Raw genomic sequence first — 19,605 nt, 5'->3', positions numbered from 1 at the left:
CCAACATCCCCAGTTTTCATCTTTGCATCCCCACATCCAGTCTGCCTCTGACACTTTTTTTTCTCTCTGTCTCTCATGATATCTCTCTCATTCAACTTGGGTATTATGGTTAGCTGTATAGGTACTGAAAAGTTATCATGTATATCCCTTTATTGACTTTCAGCACACAATTCTTCTCCAGACTCGTAATTCCCAACTATCATATCCAGCTATCATTATCATAGTGGTCCCTTCTCTACCCTAACTGTCCTCTCTTCTCTTACGTGTGGCAAGCTTCTTACCATGAGCCAGTCCTTTTGGCCCTCATTTCTGCTTTCTTTGGGTAATAGTCACACACATTGTTTTTTGTATTGTATCCCACAAATGAGTGCAAACATTCTGTGTCTGTCCCTCTCCTTCGGACTCATTTCACTCAGCATGGTACTCTCCATATCTATCCATTTATAAGCACGATCATGATCATTCAGTTGTTTGTCAATTGCCTCGAGCAGGCACCAGTAACATCTCCTTCGTCCTAGCCCTGAGATTTTAAAAAGTGCCATATTCAAGGCTCTTTCAGGGTTCGGAGAATAAGACCCATCATTGTTACTGGTATTTGGCATATTGGGTACACCACGGGGAGTTTGCCAGACTCTGCCGTGTGGCAGGTTACACTCGGTAGCCTGCCAGGTTGTCCAAAGTAAGAATGCAATAATAAGATGTCGCTTCCGGGAGCTGGGTTTTATAGTCTCTGGATCTTGGCCATTGATGAGATTACCTGGCACTGGGGGCAGTTGGTGGTTGTGACCCCATTTATAAGCAGATTTCATGAATTCGTTTTTCTTGGTGGTTTCATAGTATTCCACTCTGTAGATATACCATAGATTTTTTTTTAAATCCAGTCATCTGTGTTCGGACACTTGGGCTGTTTCCAAATTTTGGCTATCGCGAATAGTGCTGCAATGAACATAGAAGTGCAAATGGCTATTCTGTGTTTTTGGCCCCCAGGGTATATTCCCAGAAGTGGTATTGCTGGGTCAAGTGGGAGATTAGTTTCTAGTTTTTTGAAGAATATTCATATTGTTCACCGAAAAGACTGGACAGTTGGCAATCCCACCAAAAATGAAGGAGAGCCCTTTATCCCCACATCCAGCCAGCACTGGTTGAACATTTTCATGTGTGCCTATCTCTGTGGTATGATATGATATCTCATTATTTTTATTTGACTCTCCATCATATTAGTCATATAGAGCATTTTTTTCATGTGCTTTTGGTCATTTGCATTTCTTCTTTGAGGAAGTTTCTGTTCATATCTTCTCCCTATGTTTTGATGGGGTTGGATTTTTTTTCCTAGTAAAGTTCAGCAAGTGACTGTTATGTACCTTTGATATTAACTCCTTATTCGATGACTATTGGGTAAATAATTTTTACCATATATGGTCTATCTTTGTATCTTGGTCACCATTTCTTTTGAGATGCAGAGCTTCTTTCTTTTAGTTAGGGTGTGTTCTTCTAGGCTGTCTCATGTCTGTGGTAAATATTCTCAGAATTTTTTAATAATTTTATGCAGTCCCATTTGCTTATCATTGTTTCCATTTTCTTGGTCAGTGCTGTTTCGTCTTTGAAGGTGTCTTTAGTTTCAAAGTCATGGAAGGTTCTGCCTACGTTTTCCTTATGGACTCAGGTGTGATATTTGTTGTCTTTAATCCATTTTGACCTGCCATTTGTGCGTGGCATTAGCAAGAGATCTGTGTTCATTTTTTATTGTATGTAGCTCCCAAATTTTCCCAGCACCCCTTGTTGAAGAAGCTTTCCTTTCTTGGGCCTGGTGGGTTTCATTCAATAGATGATAGGTCTGCCGTATATCTGAGGAATGGTCCTATTTACGTAATTTACTTCTTTGTTATTGCTACTTCCAGTATTATATTTCTATCTATTTTATTTGTCATTCTTATTAGGATATGTCTTGGAGACTTTATTAGGGCCTCTTTTAAATTACCCTTAGGGCTTCTTGGGTCTAGATGCCTGCATTCTCCAGCTCTGGGAATTTTTCGGTGATGATGTCTTTGACTGTTTCTACCTCATTGGGGTTGCTTCCCTGTCCCTCTGGGACCCTAATGATTCTTACATTGTTCCTATTGAATTCATTATATAGTTCTCTTGTATTCTCTTGAATTATTTTGAAGTCCTTTTCATCTTTTGCTGATGCCTGGAGGTTTTTTGCGTTTCATCTTAAAGTTCACTGATTCTGTCTCCAGCTGTTGTTACACTACTAGTGTGGGCACTCATAGAGTTTTTCATTTCATCTACTGAAAATTTTATTAATAACATTTTTATTTGTATTTTGTTTATTTCTGCTCTCATTTCCTCATATATTTTATTGGCTGTCTCTTTCACTATTTCTCTTGTGTCCTCCTGTCTTTTCTTGGATGTCCATAGTTCATTAAAGATCCTCAACTTTTTGTCTCTGAATACTTTATCAGAGCTATTAGGTATGTGGGTATTTCTTGTTGAGTCTTAAGGATTTCTATCTTCATCTACTCCTCATGGTGTGGTTCTGCTTTAGTTACCCTATGGTACCTGTGGTAGTCTGAAGGTGGTTCTTCCAGTGGACTCTCAGTGTCTGCCCCTCATTGCCAGGGAGGACTGCTAGGGAGCTCAGTAGGTAGTGGTGTCTTCATTCTGCTTTAAGGATATTCCTTTCCTCTTCAGTGTTTCTGTGTAATTGTCTGGAGTCTCTGGTACTGATTCAGGGAATATGTTCTTTGGCCTGCAATCGCTGGAAGTTTTTTTTTTTATTATTATTAGGCTTGTATTGTATCTTCTGCTGATCATTAGTTTTGTGAGTTTGGGGACAATGTTGATTGGAGTAGAAGCTTATGAACTATTGACCTAATGTGGTTGGAGTAGCCAGGCTGCCATGGTGAGAGTTCAAATAAGAGGCCAAGAAATGAACTGTACTGGATATGGGGGGTATAACTGGTGGCTGTCATTTTGCTCTTATTAGCAGCCAAACTCTTCCGCACAGGAGTTCTGTGAGGGCCTTCTATATGGAGCCACCTGCTTGTCCAGGAAAGTCCCCATGGTGTTGTAGGGAACTGTGCCCCCATAGCCCTAACATAAATTCTTACCGTCTCTAGCCAGTAGGCTGATAGTGGTATATATTTTTTTGGTGAATTAATTAGCCCTGCAGTCATCCAGTCTTTTTGGGTCTCCTTGCTGCTAAGCTGTCACACTATCCTTCCATTGTTCATCAGTTTGCACAAGCAGGTCCAGTAACGTCTCCATTGTGAGACTTGTTGTTACTGTGTTTGACATATTGAATACGTCCCAGGTAGCTTGCCAGGCTTTGCTGTGCAGGTGAGATATTCTTGGTAGCTTGTCGGGCTCCCCGAGAGGGGCAGAGGAATTAAACCCTGCTTGGCTGGGCCAGCCGCGCACAAGGCAAACACCCTACCGCTCTGCTATCGCTGCTAAAGTTACCTGATCATATATATAATGTACGTATATATATATATATATATATATATATGTACATATATATGCAGTTTCATCTTGCTTCTGGTACTAATTTCTGTATTTGGTTCAGCTAGATTATAGTTCATCTTGTTTTTGGTGTCAGTTTCTATATTTGGTAGTTAGGTTTTAATTCATCCTTCTGGTGCCAATTTCTGTAGTTTGTAAAGTTAGTCTTTAAATAAACACACATCACTCTGTTAGTGGGTGTGGTGTTGGAACATTATATGCCTGAAATACTTCTGTTAACAGCATTGTAAATTGCATCGCCTATTTCAAAATTAGAAGATAAAGGCAAAATATACAAGTTGGCAGTTAGAAGTCAGAAGAACCATTTAGGAGTATAATAGATATTTTTTAATTTTATTGAATCACTGTGAGATAGTTACAAGCTTTCATGTTTGGGTTACAATCACACAATGATCACACCCATCTCTCCACCAGTACACATTCCCCACCACCAATGTCTCCCCCTTTCCCACCCTCCCCTGCTTCCATGGCAGACATTATTCCCCATAATCTCTAATTTGGGGCATTATGGTTTGCAATACAGACACTGAAAGGCCATCACATTTGGTCCTTTATCTACTTTCAGCACACATCTCCCATCCTGACCGGTTCCTCAAGCCATCATTTTCTTAGTGATCCCTTCTCTATTCCAGCTGCCTTCTCCCCTTTACTCATGAGGAAGGCTTCCAGCTATGGAGCAATCTTCCTGTCCCGTTAATCCTTAGGAGTCAGCCTCATGTTATGTTGTTTTATACTAGGAGTATAATCTTAACTAAATGAAAATTTTCTAGGTCCTGCCTACAGATCATAGTTGAATAAAGGCAGAACAGATTTTCCAGTCATTCAATTATTCCGATATTTCGATCCTTAAAATTGTGAGGTTGTGATCTCATTTGATAACTAAGTTAGAAACTGTTTGGACACCTTATCATTTCTGTCATCACAACAAACCAAATAGATTACTTATGATTGACCAGAATAGCAATGAATAATTTAACGAATCTACTGTAGTCTTGTCATTTCAGTCAAATGAAATAATGTTAGCCAACAGAAATATCTTTCTTGTTTTGTTTTAATGTAAGCGATTTAGCAGCCAGTATTAACTCTGCTGGTTAGTAATGCAGTCAGAGGACCCTTGGGGCAAAATCTTGCTCTCTTCCTGTCAGACTCACCCTGAGGACCAATTTCAAGCCCAGTGAAGTGTGTCATTTTGAAATTAATAGGAAGTATGTTAACAAACACTCTGGTCAAAGAGACCTATGAATTGCTACTTAATTCTGAGAATAGAATTTACAAAACAAATGCATTATAAAAGATGAATGTTTTCACTCACAAGAACTTTTTCTTAATATCTATACAGAACCCACTAGGACAGCCCATCCAAAAAGTAAAATACTGTATCTCAGAACTAGGTCTTCAATTTAGGCATACAGTTGTAAATGAGGAATTAATCATGTATCCAAAGAGAAAAAGTACTCCAAATTTTTATTGTTCTTTTGATTCCTGGTATCTCTGTTTGGAGCAAGTTAATCTGACTAAAATAAGTTGGGAGATATCATTATTCCTTTAACAGAAATACGTTCAGTGTGTGTGTTTTACTATTTACTATTCTTAAAGGTGGTACGTATACAAGTATGTCTGACTTAAAATAATATGTAGGGCACAAGGTTTAAGAAAAGCAAAAATTGGGGCTGGAGCAATAGCACAGCGGGTAGGGCGTTTGTCTTGCACGCGACTGACCCGGGTTTGATTCTCAGCATCCCATATGGTCCCCTAAGCACCGCCAGGGGTAATGCCTGAGCACAGAGCCAGGAGTAACCCCTGTGCATTGCCGGGTATGACCCAAAAAGCAAAAAAAAAAAAAAAGCAAAATAAAGCAAAAATAAATGCCCCACATCTGCAAGAATGCCCATAGTTCCTTTCAAGGTTTGGTTTTCCTAGAAAGCAAACTCAGAGGTGGAGAATTCTATGCATGGATTTAAATGATTAATATTTGTTGGATCAAGTCCTATTGGGGATATGGAAAGAATGTAATTGAAGAGGATAAATTATATATGGTGCAGTCTATGCAAATCCCTCAACCCATCACCTCAGAATTCTGTAGCTGAACTATCCTAAATTGAGGTTAAGGTCTGAACCATTATTAGCCTTTTCTTACACCAACCACTACAGCTCCGTTTACCTCCCGTCATTGTAAATAGGCTGTAAAAGAAAAAGAAATGTGATATTAGGAACAGGTGTCCTCTCTGCAGCTGTTGAAAATGCCACAAAATTTACTTAACTGAGAAAAATAAGTCACCAGAAATCCCAGCTCTGAGAAATAGAGTGTTTCAGTCCTGGTAGTGGGTAAACTGAGTGACTCACCACATCGTCCACTAGTTTTCTATCTGACAGATATACTACTAACAACTTTATAAGTCATTGCTAATGCATGTTTTGGTGATGGGGAAATATGAGAAGTGGTAATGAAAAGGGAAGTTGATAGTGGATGACAGGAGCCAGAGAGGCCTTATCCTCATGTAGATTCATATAATAATCTCCTTATTGTTCATATTGTTAGGAGAAATGAAGATTTACATATAGTTGTATATAAACCAGGGATTAAAGACACATTTTGTAGCTGAGGGAATTAGCGGCTAACCTTTCCTAAGACTAACTTATTTTCAGCTTTTCTTGCCTAGTGTATGGTACTTTTAATTCTTGGCTCATTTTATGGTAGGGTTGTAGAATTGCTGTTTAATAAATGTTGCCCTAGTCTTATTATTTCATAAGTGTTTTACTTGATATTAGTTAAATATTCCCTTTTGTGCCCTCAGCCATTTCTGATTGCCATTTCTCTGCTCATAAACACCAGTGGCTTGGCACTGTGTACAGAGTAAAGTCTAGATGAGAACTTTGCATTCCAGGTCTTTACCCCTTTCACTTTGTGTAATTTTCAGAATTCTTTCTCAAATTGTTAAAATATTTTACAATAAATTATAATTTATTTAAATTTATAAAATTAATTACTGTAATAATGTATAAATTTCATGCCCTCAAGAATAGTCCGAACAATTTTAAAGAATCAGGAATGAAAATTTGTTCTTCCAGCTTTTCAATATTATTTTGCAAATTGAGAGGAATTTATATAACATCACCTTTGTTCAAAGATAGACATGTAGCCCAATTAGATTTTATAAACAAATCTCAGCAGAACTTTTCTAATTTCAAAACTCATACTGCAAATAAGTAGCAAAATGAGTAATCTGCAGCTTTGATTACACTGTGCAAATTGGTTACCCACATGGTGAAACATAAAACAAGCAAAGAATGAATATCTAATATACCATTTGATATCCAAAATTTTAATCTAGATGACTTAAGGAATTAGATACAAAATCCAAAACTTTAAACATGTTAGGAAATCAAATAATATGTGTATGTATTTATGTCTTTGATGTAAGGACTTATTTCTTTTTTATAGTAATTTTTATTAAGATACCACAATTAGCAAAGATGTTAATAGTAGAATTGTTTCAGGACTGCAATGTTCCAAGAGAAGCCTCACCACCAGTGCCACCCTCCCTCCACCAATGTCCCTATGTTCCCTCCCACCCTTGCCAGTCTGCTCCCTTGGCAGACATATGCAAATGTATTTCACATTAATTGATACAGCAAAATGAAAAGGAGAGCAAATGGAATTATCAGAAAACAAAACAATAAAAGTCAATTTGTGATGATCGATTAAGTGATTCTGATCAATGTAAACAAGATGTTAATCATTGAAAAAAACCCATAAAAATCATTAGCAATCACTTGATCACTTGATCACTTGACTTCCCCTTAATTGTTGATTTGCTCGAGCGGGCGACAGTAACGTCTCCATTTGTCCCTGTTGTGTGCTAATGTAGCCCAATAGCGTCTGTTCGTTCAAGGAACACGAAGAGCCTCAAACCGATCGTTCATGATCTTGATGAAGAAGTCTGACCATCTGGTAGGTGGGCGGCCACATGGTCTTTTGACGTACCATGGAATCCAGTTGGTAACGGCTCAAGTCCAGCGGTCGTCTCTAAATCACATTACGTGACCAGCCCATCTGATTTTTGACACCTTGGCAAATGAGACAGCGTCCCTGAGTCTTTTTTTTTTTTTTGATGAAGTCCTTTATTTACTTTTTTCTTTTCAAAATCAAAACTCATGATTTTGGTGCCAAATCCAAGAACACCTGTGTAAGCATAGATCCTGAACACATTCTCTGACTTGATCAAAAAGGTTTTATACTTTAACATTTTTAAAAGGTAAAAGGTAAAGGCCCTCCCGTTGATCGTCGATTTGCTTGAGCAGGCCCAGTAACGTCTCCATTGGAGACTTTGTTATTACTGTGTTTGGCATATCGAATACTCTCGGTAGCTTGCCGGGCTCTCTGAGAGGGGCGGAGGAATCGAACTCGGGTCGGCCATGTTGGCTGCATGCAAGGCGAATGCCCTACTGCTGTGCTATCGCTCCAGCCCCAACTTTATTATTATTATTATTATTATTATTTTTAATAGTGAGACATCATGAGGTACAGTTGCAGACTTACACATTTTTGTGCTTGGGTTTCAATTATACAATGATCAAACACCCATCCCTCCGCCAGTGCGCCTTTCCCACCACCTCAGATCCCAGTATCCCTCCCACCTACATCCCTGAGTCTTGATCATCAACAGAGGTCAGAACTCAGGATTCTTTCTCTCAGTGAAACGTGATACTCCAAGCATAGCTCTTTCAATTCCTCTTTGGGAGACCCCAATACCATTCTCATCTTGTTTTCATAGGGCCCAGGTCTCTGAGGTGAATGTTAATGCAGGAAGAACAGTGGAATCAAAGAGATGTGCCCGGAGCCGGAGGTTCTTCATCCTCTTAGCTGTTTCTTCAACGCTCTTGAAGGCATTCCAAGCCGCTCTCTTCCTCCTGCGCAACTCAGGTACCAGGTCATTTGTCATGTTGTCTTCTTGACCTAGGTACACATAACTGTTGCATTCGGAGATGGTTGTTCCATTGAGAGCGAATGGAGCGTCAGGAACGAGGCTGTTTCTCATAAACATTGTCTTCGTAAGATTCAGCTGTAGTCAGACCTTACCACACTCACGGTCGAAGTCGGCCAGCATTTGTGCCACTTGGCTAATGTTTGGTGTTATTAAAACAATGTCATCAGCAAAGCGGAGGTGGTGTAGTTGCCGACCATCTATCTTCACTCCCATTCCTTCCCATTCCAGTCGTCACATGATGTTCTCGAGGGTGGCACTGAAGAGTTTCGGTGAAATGGTATCACCCTGCCGAACCCCTCTCTTGACATCAATGATTACTTCTTTGTAGAATGGTGATATCCTGATAGTGAATCCTTAATACAGCTCACAGAGGATCTTGATGTATTGCGTTTAAATGCCCTCTTTGGCAAGGGCTTCAATGACCACTTCTGTCTCAACAGAATCAAAGACCTTCAACAATCTCATCATGCCATTTTTGACACCGGAAAAGAGTTGTTCCTCGGCACATGTGATAAAAGAGGTGTCGGAGGCGTAGGTGTCCTTGTCAACACGAACTTGGCCATGAGTATTGATTCATTCGACAACCTAACAACATGAATCGGACGTTTACATTTGAATAGATGTGGCTCACTGCCAGCAGTTTCTATCTTTGTTGTCTACGTACCAACATCCAATTATGATGAAGGAGAAATTGAGAAGTTCTACATGGAGCTGGAGAAGTTTTATAAAGAAGATCACACCTACAAGATCATTGTCGGTGATTTTAATGCCAAGATAGGACCAAGAAATCAGCTGAAGAACTCCACATCGGGACCCATGGCCTAGAATGGAACGAACAGGGTGAGAGACGGTCTGAGTTCATCATGTCGACCAAGACCATTAGCAATCTAGGAGTAAAAATACATTTCTTAATCTAGTAGAGGCAAGGAATATGCATCATTACTGAATGCCATCCTTGATGCTACATGTTGGAAAGTTGGTGCTATCCTTCAGAGGAGCTCTTTATTTTTTAATTTTTATTAGTGAAACACCATGAGGTACAGTTGTAGACTTACAAATTTTTGTGCTTGGGTTTCAATTATACAATGATCAAATACCCATTCCTCCACCAGTGCCCATTTTCCACCAGTATGGGTCCCAGTATCCCTTCTACCCCCCAAGACCTCCCCCCCCCCAGTCCCCAGAGAAGCTCTTTTAAGACTTAGTACAAAACTGGTTTCAAGACTAAATCCCCTGAACTGTTTCAAGTCCATGAAGCTTTGAGTTAGCCCTTCAAATCTGAGCTATATCCCATCTGGATAGAGTATTTTTGGTGAAGAGTTCATTTCATTGAGTTTTTGTGTAATACCCCCAATATTTTAGTCTCCCCTAGTCATTGGTTAGATTTGCTATACATCTGCTGTAGATCCTGTGGTATCTCATTTGTATGTAAGTTCCTTGTTCTTGCTGCTTTCAGTATTCTTTCTACATCTTTGAATGTTGTCACTTTGAGTATAATGTGTCTTGGAGTTTTCCTAGTTATATATTTGCTGGAATACTTTGGAACTTTTGGATCATAATTCTCCTATGTAGAAAAATCTTACTGATTATTATTTTAACTATTGTTTCTTCATCACGTTTGTCTTCATGTTCTTTAGGGAGTCTGATGATTCTTGTATTGTTCCTCTTGAACTCATTCCATACTTCTCTGGTATGCTATTACTTTCTTTTCAGACTATTTTCCACCTTCTGCTGTTTCCAGGTGATTTCATACTACTCATGTTTGAAGTCCTTGAATTTTTGCTCATCTTCTGTTATTCTGCCTTTTAGAGTTCTGTAGATTTTTTCGTATCACATACTATGTTCTTTATTTCTGTAATTTTTGATTTTAGTAGTCTTTATTTTTAATTCTCACTCTTATCCTTTATTTGCTCTGTTGACTCCTTGTGCTTTGGTTTCTTTGAACTTGCTCAACATCCTCATCACATTTTCACTAAGACATTGTCTGAAGATTTATTGGTGCTTTTATGTCTTTGGTGATACTTTTCACTCATTGAGCTTGATGTGTTTTCTCCATTAGTTTTCTAGTGTTCTTTCTGTGTGAGGGTTTGGTCTTAGTAGTTAGATCCACTGTAAGATGCTGAGTGATTGAGTGAGGATGTCCTCTTTCATCTCTGTCTTCACCAAATGGCAGGAAGAATAACTATAGCAACATGTAATTTGTTGAGCAGATCTGTCGCTTCAGAAGCTGAGCTATGGGCCCATTTATACGGCACAGGTCAGATTTGGAGGCTGTTGTAAGCTAGCCATAAAGGACATACCTGCCCTTTCAGGAATCGGGATTCTTGATTAGTCCCAGTGTTGTCATTCAGACAGAAGGTCAGGAGCTGTGGGGTGTTGTGTCCCATTTATACAGTACAAGTCAGGCATGATGATTGTCTCTCACAGATCTTGAGTGTTTCCCTGAGCCCACTTACTGCGATGCTCCAGCTGAAGGAACTGTTAGCCAGTTAGCCAAACACACCATGTCATTTGAAACCACTTGTTCTTGGAAAGTTTTTCTCATTGGCAAATATGTCACTTATCAGCTTTGTTTGGTAGAACTTTCACCCAGGTACATCTGATGATTTTTCTAAGGTAGAAACTTTGCCAGTGTTGTATGCATGCCATAAGTAGTTGTATGGGACAGTGTTTTGCCTTAGTCTTTATAGTGTCTAGATCTAGGAGACTTGCCCCTGAGATAAATAAAACCAAGAAGCTTCTGTATTGGAAAGGATGAGGAAATAGATGACTTCTTATGCATAACCAAAATTATTTTGAAGGGAATTCTGAGAGAGAAAGAAATGCCTAGATTGAGTCCGTGAATTGTTGACTAGTTGCCCAGATCTCTGTAATGCCCATTCCGCAAGAATAACTGTGAAAAAGAGAGTCCATAAGTTCACCAATGTGGTTATCCCCTAAGTCTGTGAAGATCATGTTGCAGAGACATGAATATGGGTCCCGGAAAACCAGCTGATGGGACCAAACTGACAGCCTTACAGCCAATTACATTATTTTACCCACTAACCTAACCAGCAGGAAATCTGCACAGTAGGAGCTTTAATGTGAAAATTGCCATGCTATGTAGAAAGTCTGCTCCTTCCCACGTTATTTCTCCTGCCAGGTTGGTTGGCAGCTTGGATTGGGCAGCTATACTAGATTGAAGAAATGAGAAAGGCATGAGACTATCTTACCAAAATGTGCAGTCACAGGACTGGCTCCAGCATGGAGGGATTTGTGCCTAAATTTGCTTGCCAAAAGCAGAACATAAATCCCATATGATATGCAGAGGCAACAAGAAGACCATAAGAGAAATCTAGTCAGAAATACAGCCAAAGGGCAGAGTGACACCAAGTGAGTTCTAGAAATCATCATGATTAAAATATATCAGAGTAATTAAGAACAATGCTGTGGGCTACCAGGAAGTACTGCAGTTTCTTTGTTATGCCTTTGAGCCATCATCAATACCAGAAACAAACATCCCTAAGACTCATTGGCCAAAAGGATGCTGTGGCTTTTATAAAAATCAGGAAATAACCTTTTGCCCACAATAAAAGGTTGGCGATTCCATTGTATTGGCTAATTCTTATATTTTAAAATGCCTGGCCTGTAATTATTGTCAGGCCGAGCTCAGTGAATTTGACATACTTATGGTTTGCTTCAAGAAGCCATTGGCATTTACTTTGAACTCTGAGAATCCTGCTCATTGGACTGTACTATATAGCCTTTGAAGTCTGTCAGTCAGAAAGCAGCATAGTGAATTCCAGGCTACACCGTAATGTTCACTTTAGTGTAATGGACAAAGTTTATAACAGGAAATTAGAGGTTCATTATATTTTTCAGATAACAAAAGCCCACTAGAGCTTTCAAGTTTGTCTCATAATGGACATTCTTTGACAGAAGAAGCGGGTGGTTTGTGGCTTAATATAAGTGCTTTCCTTCTTACCAAACACTTTCTCTTTTGCTTGGGAGTAATTAAGAGTGAAGTTGAGCCTGATCACACTTGATCCAGGCTGCCATGGTGGTTTTGATAAGTATATAGCACAGCGGTAGGGCGTTCGCCTTACAAGCGGCCAACAAGGCCGACCCAGGTTCGATTCCTCCGCCCCTCTCGGAGAGCCCGGCAAGCTACCGAGAGTATTCGATATGCCAGACACAGTAACAACCAAGTCTCCAAAGGAGACGTTACTGGGCCCGCTCGAGCAAATCGACGATCAACGGGAGGGCCTTTACTTTACTTTTACTTTATAATTTTTTTTTACCCACTGAACATAGGAAATCGAATCATAGTTATATGCATTTTCTTCTGTGGTCTTAAGTTAATTTCTCTTGTTATATTTGCCAGTGTTCCCAGTGCTTTGTTCTGGCCTCAGAAAATCCACAAAAGAAGCCTTCAAATTATGAATACAATGAAGTGCTGCACAGTCACGATGATGTTAATGCACACTGAATAATTTGTTTATCTGTGCTTTTGCACCAGTGTCTATGTCATCTGCATTTAATTTTTTTTCTTTTCAGAGCTATTTTGAAATTTTATTATTCTTTTTCCACTTAGACAAATTCAGGGAGATGATGCATCAGTCTGATCATATTTATTTTCTCCATTATTTTCATTTTCTCTTTAATAATATTATTCTCCACTCACTCATGGTCTGAGAGGCTATGTGGTGGACTCTCTGAGTTGGAATACACACACACACGTACTCACACAAACTATGAATACTGCTGAAGCTGGTTGTAGGAGCCAGAGTGTCCTTCCTAGCTACTCTTAGCAACAGGGTGAGAGTTTCAATGTGAGTCCCCAAATGTGATCTCCAGTTAGGCCTATGCAGTTCTGGGATTATCTGAACCAACACAGAATTGCTCAGGGACTTCCAGGGCTATACCAGGGGATTGAACCAGGCTGGCCACACGAACAGCTTGCACGTTTACCCCTATACTATCTCTTTGGTCCTGCTGTTTCTAACACCAGTGTTCACTTACAACATACACAGCAACAGCTCTGCCTCTTTCTACAATTTCCAAATATCTCCAATGCTGAAATAATAAGTTCAAGGGAGCAATGACATCAAATTGAACCTCTCCGTATACCTTCTGTACTTAAAAGTAAGAAGAGTAAAATAGGGACTCTCCTACTTCTTGGGTCAGTGCCATTAGCTTAGCTCTTTCTGAGCATGAAAACAGACTCTATGCCCTTGATCTCAAGTAGTTCTTTCAGAAGTATTGGGAATTTTCATTACTTAGCCCCTGTATTTGTCAGAGTGTTAGAACAAGCTACTTCCTAAATTTCCCCTCCCCACACCCCCAGGCTCTTTGCAAAGTGTTGGCACATCAAATGCCTCTGTTTCTCGCATGCAGAAGAACACATTTGTTTCTTCATGGTTTGTCCATCAACTCTGTGTCTTTACAATCTGTTTTTAACTCTTTCCTTACCTTTTCTGACTTGACTCCTTGAATCTACCATGGTTAGTTCTCTTCCTGGGGTATTTCTCCCAGCAAATTTCTACTTTGTCTTGTTTCCTTCTGTTGCTTCTTGGTTTGCTGTTGTTGCTCTGAAGACCTGGGGATGGAAATCAGGGGAGTTGCTGTTTTGTGATGACTTGTTTTATTCTCACTAGAGTTTATGAAGCTGGTTAAGGAGCAGTGTCTGACCTGGTTCATTACCCTTTGCCACATATGAGAACCACCTGAGAACCACCAGAAATGGTCCCTGACTTTAAAGCTAAGATTAAATTCTGGACACAGATGTGGTAACTCCCCAAATAAAATGAGAGATAAATCTTTAAAATTCTCCATTTATGACTTATTCTTGATAATTATTCCAATGTTGGGAGGTGCCTAGTAGCATTGCCATTTTTCTTTGTCTTTCCATTGTGTTATTTTTCTTGCACCAGTTTCTTTCTTTTATGTATATGACCCTGATGATTTGTTACTATATGCATTTTATACTCAGATATTTTTTTCCATTTACATTTTCAGCCATTTGTGAACTTTCCATAGAAACCTGAATTGAAACTTATTTTCTTTCCTTTTTCTTTCCTCTTATGTAAATAACTGTACCGCTCTGTGTTTGTTTTTCTGCATGTGAAAATACAGGGATTATACTTTTCATATATTCTAAATGCAAAGATGAAATGAGGTGATATACATGATGATTTTTAGCATTTGCCCACACACATTGGGATTCATTCTATGTATATTTCTTCCTTTCCTCTCCTATAGCCTTCCCATCTTTATTTTGCTTTGTATAAATAAGCACAATGGGTTATTTTCATAATTCCATAAAACATGTCTCTCCATTGGGCCAGGAGCTTTGCTTCAGCAGGATTTTCTGGCAGACTTTGAAATGCATCTAAACACTCCCAAAGAAAACTAGATTCCATTTCCAGAATTCAATCTGTGTTGCTGTTAGCTATGGGTATACCTTGGTCTTACAGTTTTATTACCTGGTTCTTGGCAGTTCTGCTAAAGAAGATAAATGTCCATGAAATAATTACTTACCTTCAGTTCTTCTCAGATACTTATCATTCCTTTTCTCTATTCCTTGTGTATTGAATGAAGTAAACAGTCGTCATTTCTCCTTTCTCTCATGCTATTCCAATCAAACACCATCTGTCATAGTGCTTATCCTGCCAAGAAACTTGCTACACCACATTTGGACTTCAGCACCTGGACCATTCATTAACTCTAGTTCACAGTATTTTAGAGATATTGCAGCCTTGTGTATTCTTCTCTTGTTTCCCTTTCTTCTAGAATCAGCTTTAGTATCTAAGGAATCCTCTTTGCCTTCGTCGGCTAGCCTTGCAGATTCTTGGCTCCAGTCCTCACTCATTGGCTGAACTTCACATTCAGAACTGCTTCTGCCAGGATAAATATATAAATTGTCCACATTTCTCCTGATCTTTGTGCTTTAAGGATGCATCTTTTCTACCTAACAAAAGTCAAACCTAATGCAGTGTTCAATGTTCTTTTCAAAATAGGAAATGTAACTTTTCAATAGAATTCTCTAATTTTCTTATTTTCTGGAAACCCCATCCCGAGTTGAGGGAGACTATGTGCTACTAAATAAAGACATAATTGCCAAAATGAATGCAGCTGCCTGTATACGTTCTGCTCTTTTTGTTGTCTTATTTTCCATTCACTTGTGAAAATTTTGCAGTAGTAGAGATTGATTTTCATGCATCATATAAAGCAGGGCTTAAATACCTACTGGATATGTCTGATAATAGTAATAGGATACAGAATAAGAATCCAATTTGAAATTTTCAAAGCCTGACCCTCTGTTTTATCAGAATATAAAGTGGCTGTCTAATTCTGCATCAGTAGCAATTTCGGTATTTTCTTCCTTTTTGTTTTAAGGAAACTTCCTTTATTTCATTTTACTTTGCTTTTCAGGTCACACCTGTCTGTGCTCAGGGGTTAGTCCTGGCTCTATACTCAGGAATTACTCCTGGTGGTACTCGGGGGATCATATGGGATACTGGGTATCGAACCCAGGTCGGTCATGTGCAAGACAAACACCCTACCCACTGTGCTATAGCTTTAGCCCCAATTTTGGTATTTTCAAATGATGGGGAGTCTGTAATATTGGGCCACATTTTACTTAAAATTGTCTATAAGTGTCCCAGGGTTCTTGACCTATACAAATCACTTCCATACAAATCACTTCCATATGATAGTCATTAAGATTTGAAGACATACATTTTGCTCCTACCAAGTTATTTTGTTTCCAAGGAACCTCACTTCATTCATTATGAAAGTTTCCAAACTTTTTAGCATCCCGATCAGTTGACTACTTGATGTTTTCTAGTGCGCCATGCTTGTCAACATTATTTCAAAATGTGGACTTAACATTAAAGAGCATTAGGTAAAGGTCCACAAAGAAAGTACAGCAGGTAGAGTGTAGAGCCAGAAATAAGCCCTGATAACTGCTGGGCGTGGCTCAGAAAAAGAGCATTAGGATTGATCTGGTAGGTCCCATTTGCTCATCCCTGAATTTGGACTGCCATTATTTTTTATTCTGCACAGTATGTTACTTCTCATACATCGGCAACACCTTTACACTGTTGACTCATTTGAGCAAAAGATAAGCTCTCCCTTTCTTAAAACATCTATTGATTAGTCAGATCTTCTGAGTTATGTGGACTCAGGCATCACTTCTCTTTGTTTTATTTCATTTTGGTACAGACACTGGCTGAGTTCACATTTGGCTAAATTAAGTTTCACCCTGCTAAATTTATTATTCTATCATTTCAGCTCATTGAGATAATTTTGGATCCTGTCTCTGTCATCTGCTTTTATGTGAATTTAAAAGAGTAACCTTCAAAACTGGTTTTCATTTTGTGAAACAAATATCAATTGGGGGGTGTTTTTATTTACTCCATTATTATATTCTGCTCACAGTATGCTGCCATCTGTCATACTTTATTTAACTGGGGAAAATCTGTTTGAAGACTGCTTACAGGCCTATGGGGATTTGACTCTTTTGAAAGCCCAACCCCATGTCTGAAATTAAAGTCAGCCCTCTACTTATAAACAACCTGCCACTGTAGTCAAAACACATGAAAGGAGAGGGAGAGGGTGGCATTCATAAAGTAAAAATCAATTTCTTTACACCAAGCAGATAAACGTGTTACCTAAACTGCTAAAGTACAAAGTAAGCTTTAAAATTTTTCCACTAGACTCAATTAGTTTGGATCCTAGCATTGTCAAATGTTAGATGGGTCACAGTATACCATTCGATTATCCTCTCCATGTTCTTTTAAACAGTGACATGGAGAAGAAACAAGAAGATTATGTGAGAATATTTGTAGAAGAACAGGACCCTGGTAATTACCATGTGACTGGTGTTCAGAGCTAGTGAAATGAAGAATTTTTTTAAAAATTCATATATTCTTCCTCCCTTCCATCAAGGCTTGAGGATCTACTGTTTTGTTGTTATTTAAATTCAAGGAACACATTGTAGTTGTTTTCTTAAACATAATCATGGACCATTTCCTGGAAACCTTTCTCATTTACCCTCTATGTGCTAGACTAAACATTCCCTTCCATTTTAATTAGAATAATACTAAAAAGGGCAGCTGCTAATGTAGAGTGTATTTCCAACCTATAGATGTATAGGAAACTGAAACCCGATCTCATCTGAAGGGAAGGCTATTTGTTGGAGGAACTCCTGGTAGGTTTTGACTTGAAACTGTCTTAACCTATTTCTCACCTCTCCTGTGTACTTAAGAAAGGGGCCTGTGAAAAGGAAGTACACAGATATTTGCTTAGGTCCATGTCACTCAAAAGATGTTTTGTTTCCATCTCATTTCCAACTTGTAAGGCTTATCTGCTTTCAGCCTATAGTGAATGTTCTAAGCCGAGTTAAGGACCCATTAACCTCACAGCAACTTGACTATAACTTAACAACCCCAAGAGAATGTTGGGTGGCTAGGTCCACATGTCCCTGTTCTTCTTCATGCGGCATAGCATGTTGATAAGCTTTTAAATCCCTGGAATCAAATAGAGATATAAAAATGAATTGTCTTACCTCTAAGTCTCTACTAACTCATCTGGAAATTGGGGATAAACATGATCCCTTCTTGGAAGGGTTGATGTTATAATTAAAGTGAGAATACACATTTTACTACAGAATAAGTGCTCAATAAATGCTGTCATCTACTGTTTAGACTTTAACCTGTCAGATAAAATATATGAAACATGCAGGAGAGATTGGTTAGTTTAATTTTATTATTATTTTTACTACTAATTATTTTTCAATTCTCTGAGGGAAAGAGGTCCCAAAATAATAAAAGTAGTCAAGAAAGCCCAAACTGTGCAGTGTGAAAAGCAAATGGAACTAATGCTAGAGAGACTGAATATGGACAGGCTGAAGATGGGATACATTAACTATAAAAGAAAACAATGGTATGGAGAGACAGTAAAGATGAATACAGGAATGATTGAGCTGACTGGACTCGGATAACTAAATTGGAGTGATTCGAAATGTTTATTAGTTTTAACTCCAGTGATATGGAAGATAGACATGTAAATAAGTGTTATTATGAGCAGTAAAGAACGGTTTCCTTTTTTTTCTTTTAAATTTATTTATTGAATCACCATGAGAACAGTTACAAAGCTTTCAGTTTTGGGTCTTGGTCATACAGTGATCAAACACCCATCCCTTCACCAGTGCGTATTTTCTACTACCAAGAACCCCAATATACCCCCCCCACCCCACCACTCCTCATGCCTGTGAGGCAGATGATTTCCACTTAACTCTCTCTCTACTTTGATTACATTCATTATTTGGACAAAAGATGCATCATTATTATTTGGAATTTGCTCCCAACAATCAAACCTGCTGAAAAGGCATCATGAAATAATTTGTTTTTTATTGCTGGTTATGAAGACCATATGATGTTGTGGCTACGTGATTTTGGATTTCTGATATTTTACTAATTAAGTCTGGATGGATTTCTGCCAAAAGCTGCTGGGTTCCAAATTAGGTCCTTGTGCCTCTGGGGCCATGGCCGTGCCAGAGAGCCACTCATGGGGTAGGAAAGAACAGTTTCTGATCTTTTAAATATTATATGTGGAAATTTGCTTTATAGTCATCGCCCACACAGTAGAGCCCTGGCAAGCTACCCATGACGTATTCAATATGCCAAACACAGTAACAACAAGTCTCACAATGGAGACGTTACTGGGCCCGCTCAAGCAAATCGATGAACAACGGGAGGACAGTGATTGATGTGGAAATTTATGACAATACACAAGCACTTCCCAAAGCCTGGTGTGGAGGGAGTTTGTGTCACTTAGAGCAAATGTTGTGGAGAAAGGAATGTAAAGGACATTGGATAGGCCCAGGACCCTGATCTTGAGATAGTAACTTTTCCAAGAACTGAAGGGAGTAAACAGGATTTGCTTAGGTCAGTGTCACTTGGGAGAGGTTTTGTTTCCATTCCTTGTTCCCAACTTGTAAGGTTTATCTGCTTTTATGGACCGTGACTCTTCTAAGCCTGTGCACTGACCCATGAACTTCACAGCAGTTTGATTTTTTTCTTAAACTCCCGAATGAATGTCTGATCCT

Source organism: Sorex fumeus, unplaced genomic scaffold, assembly GCF_029834395.1.
Source record: "Sorex fumeus unplaced genomic scaffold, SorFum_2.1 ptg000075l, whole genome shotgun sequence".
Lineage (NCBI taxonomy): Eukaryota > Metazoa > Chordata > Mammalia > Eulipotyphla > Soricidae > Sorex > Sorex fumeus.
Note: the sequence above shows the minus strand (reverse complement) of the source record.